This window comes from Balaenoptera musculus, chromosome 4, assembly GCF_009873245.2.
Source record: "Balaenoptera musculus isolate JJ_BM4_2016_0621 chromosome 4, mBalMus1.pri.v3, whole genome shotgun sequence".
In the NCBI taxonomy this organism is placed as follows: domain Eukaryota; kingdom Metazoa; phylum Chordata; class Mammalia; order Artiodactyla; family Balaenopteridae; genus Balaenoptera; species Balaenoptera musculus.
Window position 1 is genome coordinate 116,176,917 of NC_045788.1, and position 23,749 is coordinate 116,200,665.

Sequence of the window (23,749 nt, forward strand, 5' to 3'; positions counted from 1 at the left end):
TTTCCACTTGCATGGAATATCTTTTTCTATCCCCTCACTTTCAGTCTGTATGTGTCTCTAGGTCTGAAGTGGGTCTCTTGTAGACAGCATATATACAGGTCTTGTTTTTGTATCCATTCAGGTAGTCTATGTCTTTTGGTTGGAGCATTTAATCCGTTTACATTTAAGGTAATTATTGATATGTATATTCCTATTACCATTTTCTTAATTGTTTTGGGTTTGTTATTGTAGGTCTTTTCCTTCTCTTGTGTTTCCTGCCTAGAGAAGTTCCTTTAGCATTTGCTGTAAAGCTGGTTTGGTGGTGCTGAATTCTCTTAGCTTTTCCTTGTCTGTAAAAATTTTAATTTCTCTGTCAAATCTGAATGAGATCTTTGCTGGGTAGAGTAATCTTGGTTGTAGGTTTTTCCGTTTCATCACTTTAAATATGTCCTGTCACTCTCTTGTGGCTTGCAGAGTTTCTGCTGAAAGATCAGCTGTTAACCTTATGGGGATTCCCTTGTATGTTATTTGTTCTTTTTCCCTTGCTGCTTTTAATATTTTTTCTTTGTACTAATTTTTGATAGTTTGATTAATATGTGTCTTGGCATGGTTCTCCTTGGATTTATCCTCTATGGGACCTTCTGCGCTTTCTGGACTTGATTGACTATTTCCTTTCTCATATTAGGGAAGTTTTCAACTATAATCACTTGAAATATTTTCTCAGTCCCTTTCTTTTTCTCTTCTTCTTCTGGGACCCCTATAATTCGAATGTTGGTGCATTTAATATTGTCCCAGAAGTCTCTGAGACAGTCCTCAATTCTCTTTTTTCTTGATTCTGCTCTGAGGTAGTTATTTCCACTATTTTATCTTCCAGGTCACTTATCTGTTTTTCTGCCTCAGTTATTCTGCTATTGATTCCTTCTAGAGATTTTTAAATTTCTTTTATTGTATTGTTCATCATTGTTTGTTTGCTCTTTAGTTCTTCTAGGTCCTTGTTAAATGTTTCTTGTATTTTCTCCATTCTATTTCCAAGATTTTGGATCATCTTTACTATCATTACTCTGAATTCATTTTCAGGTATACTGCTTATTTCCTCTTCATTTGTTTGGTCTGGTGGGTTTTTACCTTGCTCCTTCATCTGCTGTATGTTTCTCTGTCTTCTCATTTTGCTTAAGTTACTGTATTTGGGGTCTCCTTTTTGCAGGCTGCAGGTTCGTAGTTCCCATTGTTTTTGGTGTCTGCCCCCAGTGGCTAAGTTTTGTTCAGTGGGTTGTGTAGGCTTCCTGGTGGAGGGGACTAGTGTCTGTGTCCTGGTGTATGAGGCTAGATATTGTCTTTCTTGTGGGCAGGACCGTGTCCAGTGGTGTGTTTTGGGGTGTCTGTGACCTTATTATTATTTTAGGCAGCCTCTCTGCTAATGGGTGGAGTTGTGTTCCTGTCTTGCTAGTTGTTTGACATAGGGTGTCCAGCACTGTAGCGTGCTGGTCGTTGAGTGGAGCTGGGTCTTAGCATTGAGATGGAGATCTCTGGGAGAGCTTTTGCCATTTGATATTACATGGAGCTGGGAGGTCTCTGGTGGACCAATGTCCTTAGCTCGGCTCTCCCACCTCAGAGGCACAGGGCTGAAACCCGGCCAGAGCACCAAGATCCTGTCAGCCACATGGCTCAGAAGAAAATGGAGAAAAAAAGAAAGAAAGAAAAAATAAATAACTAAAATAAACTAAAATAAAGTTATTAAAATAAAAATTTATTAAAAATTAAAAAATTAAAAAGTAATAAAAAAAGAAAGTAAAAAGAGAGCAACCAAAGCAAAAAACATTCCACCAATGATAACAAGCGCTAAAAACTATGCAAAAAAAAAAAAAAAAAAACCACAATGGACAGACAGAACCCTAGGACATATGTTAAAAGCAAAGCTATACAGACAAAATAACACAAAGAAACATATATATACACTCTCACAAAAAGAGAAAAAGGAAAAAATATATATATAAAGAGAAAAAAAAGGAAGAGAGCAACCAAATCAATAAACAAATCTACCTGTGATAATAAACTCTAAATACTAAACTAAGATAAACATAAAGCCCAAAACAAGTTAAATGCAGAAAGCAAACTCCAAGTCTACAGTTGCTCCCAAAGTCCGCTACCTCAGTTTTGGGATGATTCGTTGTCTACTCAGGTATTTCAGAGATGCAGGATACATCAAGTTGATTGTGGGGATTTAATCCACTGCTCCTGAGGCTGCCAGGAGATATTTCCCTTATCAAGCATATCATTTGCAAATATCTTCTCCCATTTAGTAGGTTGCATTTTTGTTCTTTTGATGGTTTCCTTCACTATGTAAAACTTTTCAGTTTAATGTCATCTCGTTTGTTTATTTTTGTTTTTGTTGCCCTTCCCTGAGAAGACAGAGCCAAAAAAAATTGTTAAGATCAATGTCGAACAGTGGACTACCAATGTCTTCTTCTAGAAATTCTATAGTTTCAGAACTTATATGTAAGTCTTTAATTAATTTTGAGTTTATATTTGTATATGGTATGAAAAAGCAGTTCAGTTTTATCATTTTGCATCTAGCTGTCCAGTTTTCCCAACACCATTTATTGAAGGGACTGTCTTTTCCCCATTGTATATTCTTGCCTCCTTTGTCATAGATTAATTGACCATATGTGTGTGGATTTATTTCTGGGTTCCCTATTCAATTCATCTATATGCCTGTTTTTGTGCCAGTAACATACTCTTTTGATTACTATAGCTTTGTATTATAGTTTGAAACCAGGGAGCTTGATACCTCCAGCTTTGTTGATCTTTCTCAAAATTGTTTGGGATATTCAGGGTCTTTTGTGGTTCCATTCAAATTTTAGGATTATTTGTTCTAGTTCTGTGGAAAATGCCATGAGCATTTTGATAGAGATTGAATTGAATCAGTATATTGCTTTGGATAGTATGGACACTTTAACAATATTAAATCTTCCAATCTATGACAACAGTATACCTTTCCATTTAGTTGTGCCATCTTCAATTTCTTTCATCAATATCTTATAGTTTTCAGAATATAGGTCTCTCACCTCCTTGTTTATATTTATTCCTAGGTATTTTATTCTTTTGATGCAATTATAATTGAGATTTTCCTCATTTCTTTTTCTGATAGTTTGTTATTAGTGTATAGATATACACTAATGACTTTACTGAATTTATTTATTAGTTCTAATAGTTTTTAGGTCGAGCCTTTAGGGTTCTAACTATATAGTATCATGTCATCTTCAAACAGTGACAGTTTTACTTCTTTCTTTCCAATTTGGATGCCTTTTATTTCTTTTTCTTGTTTTATTGCTGTGGCTAGGACTTCCAAAACTATGTTGACTAAAAGTGAGAAGCAGCTGCATAGCACAGGGAGATCAGCTTGGTGCTTTGTGACCACCTAGAGGGGTGGGATAGGGAGGGTGGGAGGGAGGCTCATGAGGGAGGGGATATGGGGATATATGTATACATATAGCTGATTCACTTTGTTATACAGCAGAAACCAACACAACATTGTATAACAATTATACGCCAATAAAGATTTTAAAAATAATAAAAATTTAAAAAGAACAATAAAAGTGGTGAGATTGAGCATCCTTTATTGTTCCTGATCTTAGGGGAAAAGCTTTTAGCTTTTCACCATTGGGTATGATGAACCTATTTACAAAACAGAAGTTGAGTCACAGATGTAGAAAACAAACTTATGGTTACCAAGGGGGATGGGGGGAGGGATAAACTGGGAGATTGGGATTGACACATACACACTACTACATATAAAATAGATAACTAATAAGAACATACTGAATCGCACAAGGAACTCTATTAGATACTCTGTAATGAGGTATATGGAAATAGAATCTTAAAAAGAGTAGGTATATATGTATGTATAACTGACTTACTTTTTTGTACAACAGAAACTAACACAACATTGTAAATCAACTATACTTCAATTTAAAAAATTAATTAAAAAAACTATGGGATGCAGCAAAAACAGTTCTAAGAGAGAAGTTCATAGTGATACAGGCCTACCTCAAGAAATAAGAAAAATCTCAAATAAACAATCTAAATTTATACCTAAAGGAACTAGAAAAAGAAGAACAAACAAACCCAGAGTTAGTAGAAGGAAGGAAATAATAAGGTCAGATTGGAAATAAATGAAATAGTTTCATCTTCTATTATGTTTATTGCCAGGTCCACATTTTGCTTTGCCTCCAGTGCTATCATTCCACATATGTATTTTCTCACGTTAAAGTCTGCTCCTAGAATATCTTTAGTACCCCAAATAAAGCCCACTAACAGCTACTTCCCTCTCTTTTCAACTTCTCTTGAAAATGTACCTCATCGATGAATTATCTCTGACCAGAAAGAAGGCAGAGTGATCTCCTCTAACACCCTTTGTTAAACATTCTCAATTGATCCTTGATACAACAAAATACAGTTATACTTTCTTGTTCCACATATAATATATTCATTATTTAAACTTACATTTTAAAATTATGCTTATTTTTTTGTCCTAGATTATAAACCTAAAGCCATCAAGTTCTTTGCCTGATTTGGCATGGAATCTAGATCATCACCATATACCAAGAGGCATTTAACAAGTAACGTGCAAATCATTCATTATCTACAAAATTTTATAAACATAAATAGCCAAGCTGATTAAACAAAATACTAAAGAATCATGTTCTTCAACATCAGTGATTTCATTAATTCAATGTTCTAACTTCTTTATTGTCTGAGACACATCCCTAATTGATAGATGAACAATCCTTTACCATTTAGTGACAAAATCAAATAAACTACATGACAACCTGAACAATAAGACAAAAATTGATCTTTAAAGCTGCCCCCAAAAGACCCCGAATCAACAAGAAATAGATCAATTTAGTCATTAACAGTAGACAAGGCCATCACACCCAGGTCAAAAATTCAACTATATTTGATCTAACGATCAAGAGGTTATTTTTTCCTTTTGCCATTTGCTAAAGTCTACTCATTTAGCCTCCCTTAACTCAATTTTTAAAAATATTTTAAGACAATGATAACATAGCACTTATTGATTTGAAAAATATTCGAATTTATAAAATAAATATAACACAAACACATTTTTATTGACTTTGCTTTTAATAGACAGTGGGCTAAGACTTAAAAGCACATTTTACAAGTGTAAAGTCCTCATATTTGAGCCACATACAAAAGAAATACTGCCTCCTTACTTACTGATAGATAGTATTAAAGGAGATGGCAAATAAAATGGTTTGTACAAGCATCTGAGCTCATCATTCAGTAGAATCCATAAGAATGATAGGTCATGTGCTACAGTGGTTATTTCTGGAGAGCTGAACATGGCAATATTGTAAGATCAGCCTTATTCAGATTTTGTGACTGGTGATTCAGAAAAAGTCAGGCTGGAAACAAATGTAGGCTTGGAACAACTTCTCAAATGTTAGGTGCTCTGAGAATTTTGTAGTGACTTCAACTTTTTATCATTTAAAAAATGTTTTCATGGTATATGCCCAGTAGTGGGATTGCTGGGTCGTATGGTAGTTCTATTTTCAGTTTTTTAAGGAACCTCCTTACTGTCTCCATAGTGGCTGCATCAATTTACGTTCCCACCAACAGTGCAAGAGAAAACCATAATTCAATAAGAGTCATGTACCACAATGTTCATTGCAGCTCTATTTACAATAGCCAGGACATGGAAGCAACCTAACTGTCCATCGACAGATGAATAGATAAAGAAGATGTGGCACATATATACAATGGAACATTACTCAACCATAAAAAGAAATGAAACTGAGTTATTTGTAGTGAGGTGGATGGACCTAGAGTCTGTCATACAGAGTGAAGTAAGTCAGAAAGAAAAAAAACAAATACTGTATGCTAACACATATACATGGAATCTAAAACAAAAAATGGTTCTGAAAAACCTAGGGGCAGGACAGGAATAAAGACACAGATGTAGAGAATGGGCTTGAGGAAACAGGGAGGGGGAAGGGTAAGCTGGGACGAAGTAAGAGAATGGCATTGACATATATACACTACCAAATGTAAAATAGATAGCTAGTGGGAAGCAGCCGCATAGCACAGGGAGATCAGCTCGGTGTTTTGTGTCCACCTAGAGGGGTGGGATAGGGAGGGTGGGAGGGAGATGCAAGAGGGAGGAGATATGGGGAAATATATACACGTATAGCTGATTCACTTTGTTATACAGCGGAAACTAACACACCATTGTGAAGCAATTAGACTCCGATAAAGATGTTTTAAAAAAATGCAGAATCTAGTTGTCTTCTATAAGGCAACATTAAAGAGATTTGTAAAAATAGAAAATGATTCTACTCTTTCATTAGTATTTTTGGAAAATAAGTTTTTTTCAAAACTAAAAAAAAAAAAAAAAAATTTTTCGGAGCCCCCATAAAGGTTTGAAAAACTATGAAAGTTCAAATGAATGTTTGTCCTCCAAAAAGCAAAATTAGACAAAACAATCAAAAACCTGGAGAAAAGACATCAGGGAACAAAACTAAAACATGACAATTGAAGGTTGATTCTGAAGCCAGACTACCTGGTGAAGTTCTAGCTCTAGCACCTGTTAGCTGAGTAGTTAGGAAAAGTTTCTTTCAAGTGACAAATGGGGATAATAATAGTACCTGCTTCAAAGATTTCTGTGTGTTTAGATACAGCTATTAGAACAGTGCTGGGCACATAGGAAGTACTACACATGATAATGTTGATCATGATGACAACAATGACGACCTATAAACTTTTCTGTCATTAGTGCATTTCCTGAAAGCATCACCAGATTAGTTTGTCTGTATTTCTTTTATTGAGGTTCTTTGTGCTTAAGCCAAAAGAGATAAGTAGCTGCTTGTTTTCTGATATTCCTAATAAGATGAGACCTATTCCAGTGAAGCATTCTTTTTAGAAGAGTAGTTGAAATTCCCCAACGTGATGAGTCCTCCAGGGGAAAATAATGGTCTTCAACTTAAAATTGAAGTTTAAAAAAAAAGAAATTTCAAAATATTAAAAGTACTATGATGATGTCTGAAAATTAAAATAATTGCAAAAGATAAAAACAGCCATTTCTAATATGGTAATTATTGTCTGAAATGAGTGCCAATTATAGGTCAGAGGAACCTACAAAATACCGCATATTCTATTATACATTACCAATTTGGTTAAAGAGGGATGGCAGTATCTGTATGCATATTGTACAAAGACAACATATTGCAAATATATTTCTATAGTTATATTACCTATTTTACTGCTGCATGTCTAATGAACAAGGGAATTCCACTCTTCATTATTAGCCTGCAGGACTCGCATTTGTTTTACAAGGGAATTGTCAATACAGGAAAGGGGAGATCTCAGAAGTTATCCACTCTACTAATCAGCTCATTTACGACTGGTACATGGATTAAAAAATTGCCCAGCGTGGAATCAGAAGCCAGTATTACAGTGTTTTATATCTAGGTATGAGATATAAAATGGTCAATTAGCAGTGTCCTAATAAACAAATGTATTTTGAACAAGAAAGCATTTCAAAACCATTTTTGCTGTGTCCTAATGTTTCAAGCACTTTACCCAAATACTCTTACCATATAAGTACTCTCCCACTGGGATGGACTGGTCCAGGATATTTCAAAATATCATTTTAAGGAACACATTCTTGTTTTTCCCTAATCTTACAAGCTTTACTTTCAAAGACCTTTAACAACAGGTGTTAATAAGGTAGTTATCACAATTGGCTACTGTTTATATATATTTAACACTAAGTATTAGAGAATATAGTGATGATAGATAGAATATATTATCATCATTATTTATTTTCCATTATTTTTGGAGTGTCTATTGCCTTTAGGAAATATTACTTGGCAAAAAGCACAATATTCTCTAGCACCACTTTTGCTGTGGTTTTCTAGAAATGCCAAATGCTACAAGCCTCCAGGGGATGAAGACAGTTTTGCAAACATGGATGAGTGCTTCATTTGGTGCCTTTTCACTTAACAGTCCTCAACAGAACCACTTCTGCACTGATTATTTCTGACGCCATTCTATTTTGAGATGATTTCTCTAGCAAAATTTACGTTGGAAAAATCACAAACACAAGGAGAATGTTTTTTGTTCCCATAACACATTATTTAACAGCATTTTCTCCAAGGGACAGTTATTTTTCCTTCTGGAACATTCTTCTTATGAAGAACTATTTTAAACATGTAGAGATATTGTTTTACAAATAAATTATGACAGGATTTCTGTGAAGATGCTAAGTAACTTATATGAGAACCATTGTTTCAGATTTTGCAGGAATTTCAGAATCCTACTTTGAAGAGAACATTATGGCCAGGATCACTGTAGCTAAATGGGAACAAAAGCAATTATCTCCTACAGACAGCCTTTAAAAGAAGCCACCTTTATTCAATTCTCCAGATACTTATGTAAAAACTGATGTTTGGCATTTGATTCTACTAGAAAACCCTCACCTTTCCTTCAGCTACTTGGTTACGTAGACTTGACCTTAGATATCACAGAAGAAATACAGACTTCAGGTAAATGAAACCAAATTAACACAGGAACATCTAGTGTTTCCAATTCTAATGATTTCTTGGGCAACTAGATTTTACTTCACTTCACTCTTGATAAGAAAAATAATCATCAGTGATATATTAATAAAATACCTTTAAAATCATGTATCTGACAGTTTAAGGTAAAGTTTATGCTCCAGGAGTTCAAATTTTACTGCATTTTTAATAATTTGTAAATCATGTTGACACTTTTAAGAAAAATGTCCATATTATCTAAGTCCAAATTTTACTGCTTTATTATTTCTATTATGTATTTTGAAAATGGAAATCTTTTGACCTTAAATAACCAAGTAATAAAATAAAGTAGTAAAAGAAACTGAAAAGCCGTGCATCTGACTCTTTATTTCAAACCATTAAAAATCAGAAAAAAATTGATGACTTAATTCACAACCAATAGAAAAAAGAAAAAATCCTTCTTTATGCTGAAAGTGTATAGCTAGATCAGTATGAATAAAAATGAGTAATTTCTGGTTGGTCAAGATAATGGGTAGTTATTATTGTACCGATATATTTAATAGCTTAACCCAGATGGCACTACCTTTCTTTGTCTGTTCTTTGTGAGAAATTACTTGGCTATTTACTACACTGATTTCCCAAAAGAATGCTTATTATTCTGGGAACACTACTTTACAAACACTCTATCATAAAGAAAAATAGGAAAAGATAATGTCCTCCACCTTTGAAATCTCAATAACATTTTAATGTTAAAAATGATTTGCTTTTTCCTATATCAGTGGTAACACAAATACAGGCATATTTCAGAGATATTGTGGGTTTGGATCCAGACCACTGCAATAAAGTGAATATTACAATAATGTGAGTCACACAAATTTTGTGGTTTCCTGGTGCATATAAAAGTCATGTTTACACTATACTATAGTCTATTAAGTGTGCAATAGCATTATGTATAAAAATGTGCATACCTTAATTAAAAACACTTTATTAATTAAAAATGCTAACCATCATCTGAGCCTTCATAGAGTCTTAATCTTTTTGCTAGTGGAGGGTCTTGTCTTGATGTTGATGCCGCCGAATGATCAGGGTGATGGTTGTTGAAGGCTGGGATGGCTGTGACAATTTCTTAAAATAACACAACAGTGAAGTTTGCTGCATCGATTGACTCTTCCTTTCACGAATGATTTCTCTGTAGCGTGCAATGCTGTTTGATAGCATTTTACCCACAGTAGAACTTCTTTCAAAATTGGAGTCAACTCTCTTATGCCCTGCAGCTTTATCAACTAAGTTTATGTAATATTCTACATCCTTTGTTGTCATGTCAACTATCTTCACAGCATCTTCACCAGCAGTAGATTCCATCTCAAGAAACCACTTTTTTTTTTTTTTGCTCATGCATAAGAAGCAACTCCTCATCCACTAAAGTTTAATCATGAGATTGTAGCAATTCAGTCACATCTTCAGACTCCACTTCTCATTCTAGTTCTCTTGCTATTCCTACCACATCTGCAGTTACTTTCTCCACTGAAGTCTTTAACCCCTCAAAGTCATCTATGAGAGTTGGAATTAACTTCTTCCAAATTCCTGTTTATGTGATATTTGACCTCTTCCAATGAATCACAAATGTACTTAATGGCATGTAGGATGGTGAATCCTTTCCAAAAGGTTTTTCAGTTTACTTCACTCAGATTCATCAGAAAAATCACTACCTATGGCAGCTATAGCCTTACAAAGTGTATTTCTTAAATAATAAGCCTTGAAAGTCAAAATCACTTCTTGGTGCATGGCTGCAGAATGGATGTTGTTTGAGCAGGCATGAAAACATTAATCTCATTGTACATGTCCATGAGAACTCTTGAGGATCAGATGCATTGTCAATGAGCAGTTATGTTTTGAAAGGAATCTTTTTATTATGAGCAGTAAGTTTCAACAGTGGGCTTGAAATACTTAGCAAACCATGTTGTAAACAAGTGTGCTGCCATCTACACCCTGTTATCTCATTAATAGAGGACAAGCAGAGTAGATTTAGCATAATTCTTAAAGGCTTTAAGAGTTTCAGAATGGTAAATGAGCACCGGCTTCAACTCAAAGTCTCAAGCTCCATTAGCCCCTAACAAGAGAGTCAGCCTGTCCTTTGAAGCATTGAAGTCAGGCATTGACTTCTCTCTAGCTAGGAAAGTCCTAGATGTGACATCTTCTTCCAATAGAAGCCTGTTTCATCTACACTGAAAATCTGTTGTTTAGTGTAGCTAGATATTCTGGAACACCTGATGCAGTTTCTCCATCAACACTTGCTGTTTCACCTTGCACTTTTATGTTATAGAGGCAACTTCTTTCCTTAAACTTCATGCACCAACCTCTGCTAGCTTCAAACTTTTCTTCTGCAGCTTCCTCTCCTCTCTCAGCCTTCACAAAGTTGAAAAGAGTTAGGGCCTTGCTCTTGATTAGGCTTTGGCTTAAGGGAATGTTATGGCTGGTTTGGTCTTCTATCCAGACCACTAAAACTTTCTCTTTATCAGCAATAAGGCTGCTTCGCTTTCTTACCATTTGCATATTCACTAGAGTAGCACTTTTAGTTTCCTTCAAGGACTTTTCCTTTGCATTCACAACTTGGCTAACTGTTTGGCACAAGAGGCCAAGCTTGCAGCATAACTCAGCTTTCGACATGCCCTCCTCACTAAGCGTAATCATCTCTATCCTTGGATTTAAAAGTGAGAGACAGCAGCACTTCCTTGCACTTGAACACTTAGAAGCCATTGTAGGGTTATTCATTGGCCTAATTTCAATATTGTTGTGTCTCAGGGAATAGGGAGGCCTGAGGAAAAGGAGAAAGACAAGGAACAGCCAGCTGGTGAAGCAGTCAGAATACGCACAACTCTTATCAATTAAGTTCATCTTAAATAGGAGTGGCTGGTGATGCTCCTAAATAATTACAATAATAACATCAAGGATCACTGAAAACAGATCACGATACACACATAATAATGATGAAAAAGTTTGCAGTATTGTGAGAATAACCAAACTGTGACACAGAGACATGAAGTGAGCAAATGCCATTGGAAAAATGGTGCCAATAGACTTGCTCAACACAGGGTTGCCACAAACCTTCAGTTTGTATAAGAAAACACGATTATTTTTGGTGTGTAATAAAGTGCAGTAAAGTGAAGTAGGTCTGTACTAAAAAATCCTGTTTGACAGAAATCCAACAAGAAGCTGAAGTAACATGCCAGGCATGTGGGAAAAACACTGTGGGAAAAAAAAAAATGCAGTAACCCTTTACCCAATAAATTCCTAGCATTTTAACAGACGGCTTTGTTATTGGCACTCACACATTATTTCAACAATTACCATGCTGTCTGCCAATCATTGCTTACTAAAATTTGTAAGGACAAAAATGATGCCCATTCCTGTGAAAATACAGTTGACCCTTGAACAACACAGGTTTGAACTGCATGAGTCCACTTATACATGGGTTTTTTTCAACAAATACATACTGCAGTACTATACAACCTAAGGTTGGTTGAATCGATGGATGTAAAACCAGATACGGAGGTTAGTGCCCTTAACCCCCATGTTGCTCAAGAGTCACCTGTATTGAGTTAAGAAGTTCAAAAGTATGATACCCTTATTAATATTACTTATTGCATATTAAATCAAATGAAATATAATACTAATCCTGAGAAGTAGCCTCTTAAAATATAAAAATACCTCGTCCGAATCTATTTCTGCTCTGTACTCTTATTCCACCAACTCAGCTCCCTGTACAAGTCTAATCTATGTTCAAGCTTATTTAAACATATGAAACATTTCAGAGTTCAAATATGAAATTTATCCTGTTACTCAAGCTTTCCCTACTAGCAAACTTGGCTTCAAGCAGACCCCAGAGGCAAACCCTGTCAGAGAAAGATTCTCTAGGCCTACCTACCCTCTTCCAAATCCATCTCACTAGAGTAAACAAGCCACCAAAGAAAATCCCCATCCCTAAAATATTGCTTAGCTTTTGTGTTGGACTAGAGGGTATTATCAACATTCATTCAGAGTTGCAGTCCAGATTTCCCCTGTATTGGTTTCCACTATTACATCTATTATATGATATTCTTTTCAAGCTTATGTTTATAGGAGAAAATCTGAAATACTCAGCCATTGAGCAGACCAAACTCTTAAGCTCAATATACTTTTATCTTGTATGTATTTATGGTCCAAGACTGGCCTTCAGTTTAAAAGTAAAAGAATCAAATGAGACAAAGTATCAAAAAATATATTGCAACTCAATTTAGGGTTTGGTCTAGAAGGCCAAGGAGACTGTCACTTAAGAGAGAACTTCAGCCTCTCAACAAATCAAAGTTTATTTTCTTTGACTAGTTCCTTAACTGAAATGAAAAGGTAATTTGGATCATTTCTTGACATGCCCAAGCAACTAGTAAATTGAGTCAATCAGCCATAAGAGGTACAATAAACATTAATGTAATTGATATTAATCATATCCACTGCAATTATGTAAATATAGCTTGGATTGCCGTGTGTCAATTTAGTATGCTACTGGTGCTTTTAGAGAACCTGTGAATTTCTAAACTCAAAGGCACTAAGAATGCTTGAAAAGCGTTGATATTGCCATGAGCTATGTTCCAGCTGACTTAGGTATTAAAATCATCTTGACTTAAGATGGTTACATCCCAATAAACCCATGGTTAAGTTGAAAATATCCTAAGTCGAAAATGCATTTAATATACATAACCTACCAAATAACACTGCTTGGCTTAACCACCTTAAATGTGCTCAAAACACTTACATTAGCCTACAGTTGGGCAAAATCACCTAACACAGAGGCTATTTTATAATAAAGTGTTGAATATTTCCTGGAAGTTACTGAATACTGTATTGAAAGTTAAATAAAGAGCGATCATATGGGCACAGAATGGCTGTAAGTGTATTGATTGTTTACCTTTGTGATCACGTGGCTGACCGGGAGCTGCAGGTCATCACCACTGCCCAGCATCATGAGAGAGTATCATACTGTATATCGTTAGCCTGGGAAAAGACCAAAATTCAAGCTTCGAAGTACAGTTTCTACTGAACGCGTTATCATTTTCACATTATTGTAAAGTCAAAAAATCGTCAGCTGAACCATCATAGGTTGGGAACCATCTGGATAGGCTGAAAGCTACTCTTGTCACATCTCACAAATAAAGCTGTGAGTGATTCCATCCTAGCCCTCTGGTGAAGCACAATTAGATGAACTAGATGAATTTTTATGCCTTGTATTACATTAACAGCCAATGAATTGAGGTTCTTCATTTGCACATGGGGGCATGAGAGGAAAGGAAGCACTGAATTGTCTTTCAGAATGTGTGGCCCTGAAATCTATTTTTGTAGGTGAGCCCTTTGAGATGCCTTCTGAATAAGGGCTCAAATTATTAAAACAAAATGCCATCGTCTATGGCAAAGAAAGAGTTTGACTACATGAATGAGACAAAACAGAAACCCCTGGGAGTTAAAGGAATGCTTTAAAACTAGGATAAGACAATTGTGTTTCTGTTACATATTACAAAAATGTAACTTCAGGAACATCCATCTCTGTTTCTGCTTTTGCAATTATAAGTTTTAGTTAAAAATTCTCAGCCATATCTTGCTCTCTTCCTATTGCGGAGATATAGCTCATGTGATGTCACAAGATGAAGGCTGCTAAGGCAGCTGCTCAACATAAAAGGTCTCTAAAAAGCAATAGCTACAGCTGTATCAAATCTTCCCTGTGGAGCCATATTCAGACACATGAGCCAAACTCATATCATGTGTCTTCTTCCTCTCATACAAATGAAAAGCAAAACACTGGGGGGAAAAAGGCAGTAAAATCAACATTAGGCCTGTCAACTTAATTATTTCAGCACAAGTTATTGAGTTTTATGTAATGGATTCACCCCAAATTATGTGCTCCTATAAAACAATCATCTTTGATAACAGATATCGTTATTTAAATTATGGCTTATTTTCCATTTAGAATCACCTGGTATTTAATGTCACATGTTTTAGGCAATAGATGGACTCCTCTATATAAATACAAAGCATCAAAAATTTAACCTGCTTGCTCTTCTAATCAGAGGCAGCTCTACTGTGAAGTGTCAATGGCTTGGAAAAACCAAAAAGCCAAAAACACTCATATTCTTCAACCCAGTGATCCAATTCCTGAAAATCTGTCCTATGGAAATAACATAAAAAACAGCAGCAAAGTAAGCACATGCTCGGTGCACTGCTGTTTTAGGGGAAAAATACTTCTACATGTTTGCTAAATTATTCTATATTCACTATATGATATATTATATAGCTATTAAAATTATTGAAAGCTGTGTATTCTTATATTTAATAAGCAAAAGACTATTTGAAGGTGCTGTTTATATTTGCTCACCTTTAGTGCTACCTGACGTTCTCCCTCATCTTTCTTGTGAACTGCTCGCACTCTGGTCACCAGTAATCTCCTAATGGTTAAATTCTGGGCCACTATCAACCTGTTATTTTGATTGACTTCAACAAGGAGCAAAAGGAACTCAACCTTCTCTGCCATCACCTTCCATTTCTCCACTCCCTCCCTACCACATATACTTTGCTCCTTTTCCTGTATGCTCTAGTCGTAAACTTGGGGGCCTTCCTTGTCCCCTAAAATGATCTCTTAAATATCTGTTGTAATCCTGAGTTCCTCTCTATCTCCTGCACCAAGCTGCCTCGTTCAGTCCCTCATGATCTCTTCCCTAAACTACTGCAATTGCCTCCCTGCTCATCTCTCCGGTCCCAGTTTCTCCCCAGTCTATTTCATCCTCCACCTTCCCAATTTCTCACCATGTCACTTTCTCTTTAAAATCATTGATGCCTTCAAATTAAGCTCACATAGCTTGTATAACATGCAAGGACTTTCTTGCATATCTCCTTTTCTCAATGGCCCTATTTCACATTGCTATGTGCTCCCACTTATACTGAACCACTTGCATCTCCCTTCATTTCTGCACCCATTGGAATCCCTGCCTGCAATGTCTTTTCTTACCTTATTTGCCTCACTCGCTCACCTGTGTCTCCTTTTACTATTCCAGAGTACTCTTCACATAACTTCTAATTTAACTGTTTACATGTGCATCTCTTCCACTATATCTTGACCTCCTCTGGTCAGGCATTGTGTCATATTCATTTTTTTATCCCCAACTATGTTATAACCTCTGGTATTTAGTAGAAGCCTAAGAAATATTTATTGAATGAATGAATGAGTGAATGAAAGGAGTAAATAAAGGACATACAGCTATGTAAAATATGCATACATGTAGGCAAAGACTAGAAGTAAATGTGGGAAATAGAACAGCTAATTTCTGATAACTGAATTAAAAGTATTCCTATTTTTAGTTATTTTATGAAAATATTACAGTAATAAAGATCTTTAAAATCCATAGTAAATGCCTACTATAGAAATTTCCATTGATGCATAAATGCTGATTAGCAATATTCTCATTGCTTATAGTACTGGTAACTTCTGTACGTACTAGTGTGATATAAGTAGAGATTTTTTGAGAAAACTTTTAGGCCAAATAGAGTTCCTGTATACAAAATTATTGGTCCAAAGTCACAATATTCAAAGTCATTCAAGATATTAGAATCTTGGGGACTTATTTGAAATGAACAGGCAATTTCTGAAAGGTTTGCTTAAGGCTTCTGTCCTAAGTAGTAACTTTGCTAGTTCATGTATGCAGTTCTGTCCATATGCAGAATATGGAATTGCAAATGGGAATGAAATGCTCATCAATCAAACATCAAATACTAACAAAATCAGAAACTCTTTGCATTTCCAAATATGCTAGATCACTTTACATATCCCAAGCTCCCTAGCAGATAAACAACTTCTTGTGAGAAATAATAAAATATCATGCTTTCTTAGAATATATATATATAAGTAGAGAAGAATAGCAAGAATATGCGATCAGAGATAATCTCTTTTTAATCAACCATGATTAGTCATGTATCTTAACTGATACTACTTTCTGTAAGAATGTTCTTTGTCCTTTATCATTAGCTGAAGTTACAGTGAAAAAAAAAAACCAATTTCCATGACTACTGATATATAAAATCATATAGGAGCAGGAACCTAAATATTTTAAATATGTTTTACTGCTTATTAGAAAAATCACATGATATTAATCAGTTCCCTCTCTGCTGGCTGAAATTCTTCCATGGTAGCCTAAAGAGCTTAGAACTATAAAAACTATAGAGATCATCTAGAGCTTCTAACTTTTGCACATCCTGCTACATAGAAAATGGTAATATTTAAGCCAAATACTATGGGAGGGGAGTTACTACATGGTGGGCCACTACAGAGAACTGCTCTTAAATCTTAGGCATCAAAATCTCAGGAGTTTATCAGGATGTCCCTGGTGGTTCAGTGATAAAGAATCCACCTTCCAATGCAGGGGACTAGGGTTCAATCTCCGGTTGGGGAACTAAGATCCCACATGCTGCGGGGCAACTAAGCCTGGGCGCCACAACTACTGAGCTCCAGCACCTCAATGAGAGAGCCCGCATGCCGCAAGCTACAGAGCCCACACGCCCTGGAGCCCGCGCGCCACAACTAGAGAGAGAAAACCGGCACGCCACAACTAGAGAGAAGCCCGCGTACCACAACAAAGAGCCCACACGCCTCAACAAAAGATCCCGCATGTGGGTGCCGCAACTAAGACCCAAGGCAGGTAAGAAAGAAAGAAAGGACGAAAGAAAGAATTCACTGAAAAAAAAAATCTCAGGAGTTTATCAAAGGAGCCATACAAATCTGGTAATGTAATTTCAACTGTTATAAAGTTTTGAATGGTTGTAGGAATACAAAACAAAACAAATGATGCTCAAATTTTAAAGAAATTATATTAAATTAATTTATTAATATATAATTAATAAATTATATAAATTTAATAATAATAAAAATTATATAAAATTAATAAATTTTTAATTAATAAAATTAATATATATTAATAATTTTATATAATAAAATTATATAAAGTTAATAAATTAATTCCAGTCCCATAGCATTTTAAATATCACATTTCATTTCAAACTTTAAGGATCTAAGCAGGCTGCAGTCTTGGTCTAGCCCGTGGTCACTGGGATTGGAGAATATGTGTGGTTGTGCCTTCATATCAGCTAAAATCTATCTGAGCTTCACGTCTGTCCCAATCCCTGCTCATCTTCTCTTTCCTCCTCTGGTCTCTGATCAAGGGCAGGTGGACTCAGAGCCTGGATTCTCCTTCCTCAGCCCCCTCTCCGCATCCCTCCATACCCTGCAGGAAGCTGTCCCCTGCAGCAGCCATCCCGGCCTCGGGGTAGCTGGGTGTTAGGGCTTCGTGCCCTCTGTAGACTCTAACTTAACCTTGGCATGTTTGTGGGAGCCTAGAGCATCCTCCTTTTTTAAAATCTGGCCTCTGGCTGGCAAGGACGATGGCTTATTTGTCCCTCTTCATCTTTAACTTGTATATCACTATGATCTTCTTTCTTCTCTGTTTTTCCCGTTTGTGCCATTCTAAGAGTGCCTCACCATCCAAGCTATCAGATGAACTAGACAAGGGGATCTGAGCCCCATAGCCCTTCTCCCAGAGCTTTCTGGTGGCATCATCCACATCCTCTGAGGCCTGAGGGGGACGGCACAGTAGCCGGATAGGTGGCTGACTCGGATAGTTCTTCCCTTGATCTTGATTCCATTAAAATTGTCAATGGTCAAACTTGTACCCCTCTGGTCCTCATAGCGGATAAGGCAGAATCCTTTACACTTCCCTGTCTTCCTATCCTGCATGAGACTAATGCTAACAATCTCCTGGTACTGGGAGAATACACAGAGGCTATCTCCTTCAGTCAGTTCATAAGAAAGGCCTCCCAGGAAGATCCAGGCACTGTCCTTGTACTCGGAGTGCCATGATGCCTCAGCTATCACCATAGTACCGGCCTCCCATTCATTCAGCTTGTTAACCAGCTGCACCTTGGTTAGCGGGTTCATCTCCCTGGCCTGGGGCACCACACAAGAGCACCTCAATGTCTGGGCAAAAACCACTTCTGGTGGACACAGGAGAGTGCTGCTTCTGGTGAAGACCTTCAGGGCAGGTGACCCACACCTGCCCTGCTCTCCCCACATGCCCTCAGCTGCCATTCAAGTTTCAACTTTTCATGGTACCTCATTCACCATGAAGAAGTGTGCTACTGCTCACTACTTTGAAAGCCCTAATCTAGTCCATTGTAAAAATAGATGATTAGATTGAAACAAAGTCTTCCGTTCTGAAAAGATGTCTGATCATAGAAGTTGTAACTTCTGTTTCATTTTTTTTCCTTATAATAAATCCATTTGAGAGTCTACAATGTGCTAGTTTCACTTTGGCTAAATTATTAAAAGTAAATTTTAAAAGTAAATATGTTACAAGGAAGAAACTTAGACTGAGCTTTACTTAATATGACTCATTGTATTAGAGTTCTCCAGAGAAATAGAACCAATAGGATGTAGGTAGGTAGGTAGATAGATAGACAGACATATACCTATGTATAAAGAGATTTATTATAAGGAATTGGCTCATGTGGTTACAGAAGCTGAGAAGTCCCAAGATCTGCAGCTGGCAAGCTGGAGACCCAGAAGAACTGATGGTGTAGATTGTGTAGTTCCATTCTGAAAGCTGAAAGGCTCAAGACCCAAGAAAAGATGATATTTTAGTTCAGGTGGAAGGCCAGAAAAGACCGATGTCCCAGCTAAAAGCAGTCAGGCAGAAGGAACTCCCTCCTACTAAGAGAGGGTTAGCCTTTTGATTCTATTCAGGCCTTCAGCTGGTTGGATGAAGGCCACCCACATTAGGGTGGGCAATCTGCTTTACTCATTCTACCAATTCAAATCTTATTCTCATCCAGAAACACCCTCACAGACACATCCAAAATAACATTTGACCAAATATCTGGGCACCACATAGTCTAGTCAAGTTGACACATGAAATTAACGATCATACCCATCAGATTTCCAGATTAAGTCCCAAAGCCACTATAGTTCTGCTTCACTTTTTCATACTTATTTTATTGATATAGAGAGTGATCCTTTGCTCTCAAAGATGGCAGTTCCCAGGATGAATGCAACACACATTTGTGTGTACAGCCTAAAATGGCAATGAATAACCAATACCTACTAGCATAAGCAATGACTCCACTGAATGACTCGTGGCATTTTGCAGAGTCTTAGTTTGATTTGATTCTCAAAATCAGCCACCCAAGTTTCTGTGAAACTACTGCTACTTCTGTAACCCACAAGTCTATAAGAACTGACTTTTTTTTCCCCAAAGTTGTGCTTCACTGGGCATGTCAGGCATTTGCTAGTGGTCCCACTTGAAAGCTTCGTGAAATAGTCACTTAGCTGCAGTGCTCATACTCAATCTCATCATATGTCCAACCTGTTAAATTTGAAATCCAGAAGATAATTGCACACTTGTCACCCTGCTTTTGTTACTTCATTTCTATCGTTATTGCTAGCACAGATAAAAGCACTCAAAATTGGCATATAATAGAGAAGTTGAATAAACATTAGAAACCCCTTTATACCTCTAGCACAGAAAACACACCTCTACAGTTGTACAACTTGACCCATAATTAAATGTCATCTAAGAGGCAAGATATATGTATTTCTAGTGAATAAGTGGACTTCTTGATTTATTTTACTTATGAAAGATGGACTAATGACATATGCTTCAGTGAGATGTTATCATGGATTTAGCTGATAAAATATAACCCTGTGTATTAGAGAAGGGATTTGAAAATACTTACTCAGCTCTGTCCAAGAGCTTAAATAATTTACCCCAAGTCTTTTCTATCACAAGCATCCAGGTTATTCTACACCCTTGAGACCATATGGGAATCAGGAGGTGGAAGTCAACCACTGTCAGTTATAAATCTGAAAGGCATTAGATGGAGGAACACACGAGGAAAAATATCCCCTCCAGCACTGATATTACTTGTATCATCATTAACAACAACACAAGTTACAAGTGTCTTATTGGAAAAATGATGAGAATAGACTTTGAAAAGCCTAGCTAAATAGGAATGTATAGCTATACATACATACTCCCTCTTTGTGTAAAAAGTCCACTTCACTAAAAAAAAGCTATATGAGGCACAGCAGGCCCGGTACCTAGGACCAGAATACTTTTTGAGGCCCATGAAAACGTCTTAATTCTTTAAAATCAGGAGAAAAATTAATTTCATGTCAAAGAAAATGTTTTAATGCATAATTATATCTTTAAATCAATGTAATCATAGAACATAATTTTTAATAATTGTGTTTAGGGATGATGGGGCCCATGAAGACAAAAGTGCTTAAAGCCCATAACGGTCGCAATGTGGTCCTGTTCCCCAAAGCTATGTTTACCTTACGTAGCCCTGCCTCCCTGGCCATAGCTGATTGAAACAGGGATAGATGCCTGACCTACATCAGGTCTATCAGATTCTGTCTCCTATGGGTTTGGAATTGAGATTTAAACTTTATTAGTAAGTATTTGTTAGTTTATGGGACCTGCACCTTTTGTAGCCTTTGGTACAGTCGTGTGTGTGATACAGTGATCTGTCTGCAAGAAAGAGAAAGGAAGAAGAGATGATGTGGCCTGTGGGACAGAGAGAATGAGACGGGGAGATGCTGCCTGAGTTCCTGGCGCTCCCTAGTCTCTGTAGGCCGGGGCTTGGTTGTCCAGACTTTCCTGGAATCTATGAGGTATCCCAGTCTCCTTCCTTAAATTCTATTTTTTAGGCTAAGCTGTTTGAAACTTTTTTTTGCTAATTTTAATCTAAGAGTACTGTATTAGTTTGCTAGGGCTGCTATAACAATGTACCACAAACTGGGTGGCTTAAACAACAGAAATTTATTATCTCACAGTTCTGGGTACTACAAGTCTGAGATAATATTATCAGCAAGGTTGGTTCCTTCTGAGGGCTTTGAGGGAAAGCTGTGTTCCACAATCTCTCTTCGGCTTGGAAATGTGTGTCTTCTCTCTGTATCTCTTCATATTGTCTTCCATCAGTGTGTGCCTGTGTCCAAATTTCCTCTCCTTATAACAGTCATACTGGATTAGGGCCCACCCTAATAAGCTCATTTTAATTTGATTATCTCTATTAAGACCCTATCTCCAAATAGGTCACATTCTGAGGTATTCAAGGTTAGGACTTCAACATATGAATTGGTGGGGGACACAGTTTAACCTATAACAAGTATTAAAACAAGAGGGTAAATGTAGATTAAATTGTAGAGTGCCAATGTATTATTGTCATTGATATTTTTGATATATTTCTTCCATTTTATGGAATTTGAATTTTTAAAAGGCACTTTAACACATAGAGGAAATATCTCTGTAGAAGCAGTCTAGGGGAAAGGATAATTGCACAGGGCGGAGCTGATGGCTAGAAGACATGAAAGTGCAGACAGCATCCAAAATGGTGTGGAATGGTTTTTAGGGAATGAATCTCATTTTCATGTTAAGAGCTGCCTGTGCAAAGCCTTCATTCTAGTAACTTGGACTTTATAAACCACGTTTTGTTAAATAATTCTCATATATAGACAGAGCCTTCAGAGTGTGTAACAGAAGTTCCTGAGTACATGTGTTAGCATTCCTGCGATTTCTGGACTATGGTATATAGCATAGTATATCATGTAATGTATAGTAAGAAGCTGGGAATCTAAAGATAGCATTAAATTAATGAAGTGTTGTACAGACAGGGACATTCTCATTATGTTTCATTATTTTTTTAAAAAATTTATTTATTTATTTTTGGCTGTGTTGGGTCTTCGTTGCTGCGCATGGACTTTTTCTAGTTGCGGCAAGCAGGGTCTGCTCTTCATTTGCGGTGCGTGGGCTTCTCATTGCGGTGGCTTCTCTTGTTGCAGAGCACGGGCTCTAGGTGTGCGGGCTTCAGTAGTTGTGGCTCGCGGGCTCTAGAGTGCAGGCTCAGTAGTTGTGGCGCACGGGCCCAGTTGCTCCGCGGCACGTGGGACCTTCCCGGACCAGGGCTCGAACCCATGTCCCCTTCATTGGCAGGCGGATTCTTAACCACTGCGCCACCAGGGAAGCCCTCATTATTTTTTGAAATAAGTTTTTGGATCTTAATTTTTTCTCACATTCATTTTAAGGAAGATTGACTGTAAAAATAATTGTATCAGTTGCTTCAAAACTGTTTAATACATTAGATGGAAGGGAAATAAATAAATAAATAAATAAATAAATAAATAAATGGCACTTTATATGTTTCCTCCTCCTTCTCCTAAACATGACTACCATAAACTTAATTTTGCCCATAATTTTCTTAGGTTTTAAATTTCCCAAACATGATACAGTATCCCATCATAGCAAAGAAAATGGACTCTAGAATCAGACCACCTGAGTTCAAAGCCTTCCTCTGCCTCTATAATGCAGTTGTAGGCAACCTATTTAATCTCTTTGTGTCTCAGTTTCCACCACTATAAAGTAAAAATAAAAAGAGAACCTTATTCTTAGGGGTGTTAGGAAGATTAAATTAATTGATATAGATAAAGTGCTCGGCGTAGAGAGAGTGCCATTGAAGGCTTTGCTATTATTATTGCAGAGAATGAGTCCTGGCCCTTTTTTATGAAGTTTGCCTTTTATGACAGTCCTAAGGCAAATCTCAGCTGCTGACTGCCTTTCTTAGGTGGGTTAAAAGCACAGACTAACCTTGAGGTGAGGTTGTCTGGGTTCAGATCCACCACTTACTTCCCTAGCATCACAGAGTATGTAACCTCACTTTCCCCATCTGTGAAATGGAGATAATGGTACCTACTGTACAACATTTGTTGTTATAATTGAATGAGTTAATTTATGTAATGCACTCAGTACATACCAAGTGTACACCTACCTTAGTTATCATCGCCACTACCGGCTGAATTAACCAGGTGGCAATCCCTGACACTGAGCAGAGCCACCAATGACATAGCACTGACCCTGGTGAAGCTCATGGACAGACCACTGCTAGACTCTACAGAGTTTTGTGAATTTTTGAATACTCTTTACTCTCTTGGAATTTATAGTCAGAGTAAAAGTCCTAATTTGAATAGCTTTGGCCTATGTATAAACACAATTTAGTTTTCTTTTTTGGTTTGTTTCAAACAATTTTTTAAAATATTATAAGAGCAGTGCTTGAGAAATATAAATCTTAAATTTGTCACTTTAACTGTAATTTAA

The 23,749-nt window shown here is 36.7% G+C and overlaps 1 protein-coding gene and 1 pseudogene across 2 annotated transcripts in view; both read right to left on the minus strand.

Moving 5' to 3' along the window:
* The window catches only part of NRIP1 (nuclear receptor interacting protein 1), a 258,524-nt gene that overhangs the window by 45,523 nt on the left and 189,252 nt on the right, over positions 1-23,749 (minus strand). Inside the window, exon 6 of one of the 2 annotated variants that reach the window (XR_005019643.1) lies at positions 13,477-13,562. The exons of the other annotated variant lie outside the window; for it this stretch is intronic. The gene's annotated coding sequence lies outside the window, so the exon portion shown is untranslated. The remainder of the gene's footprint in view (positions 1-13,476; positions 13,563-23,749) is intronic. 2 annotated transcript variants of the gene reach the window in all.
* Positions 17,884-18,540, minus strand: LOC118894053 (annotated as a pseudogene).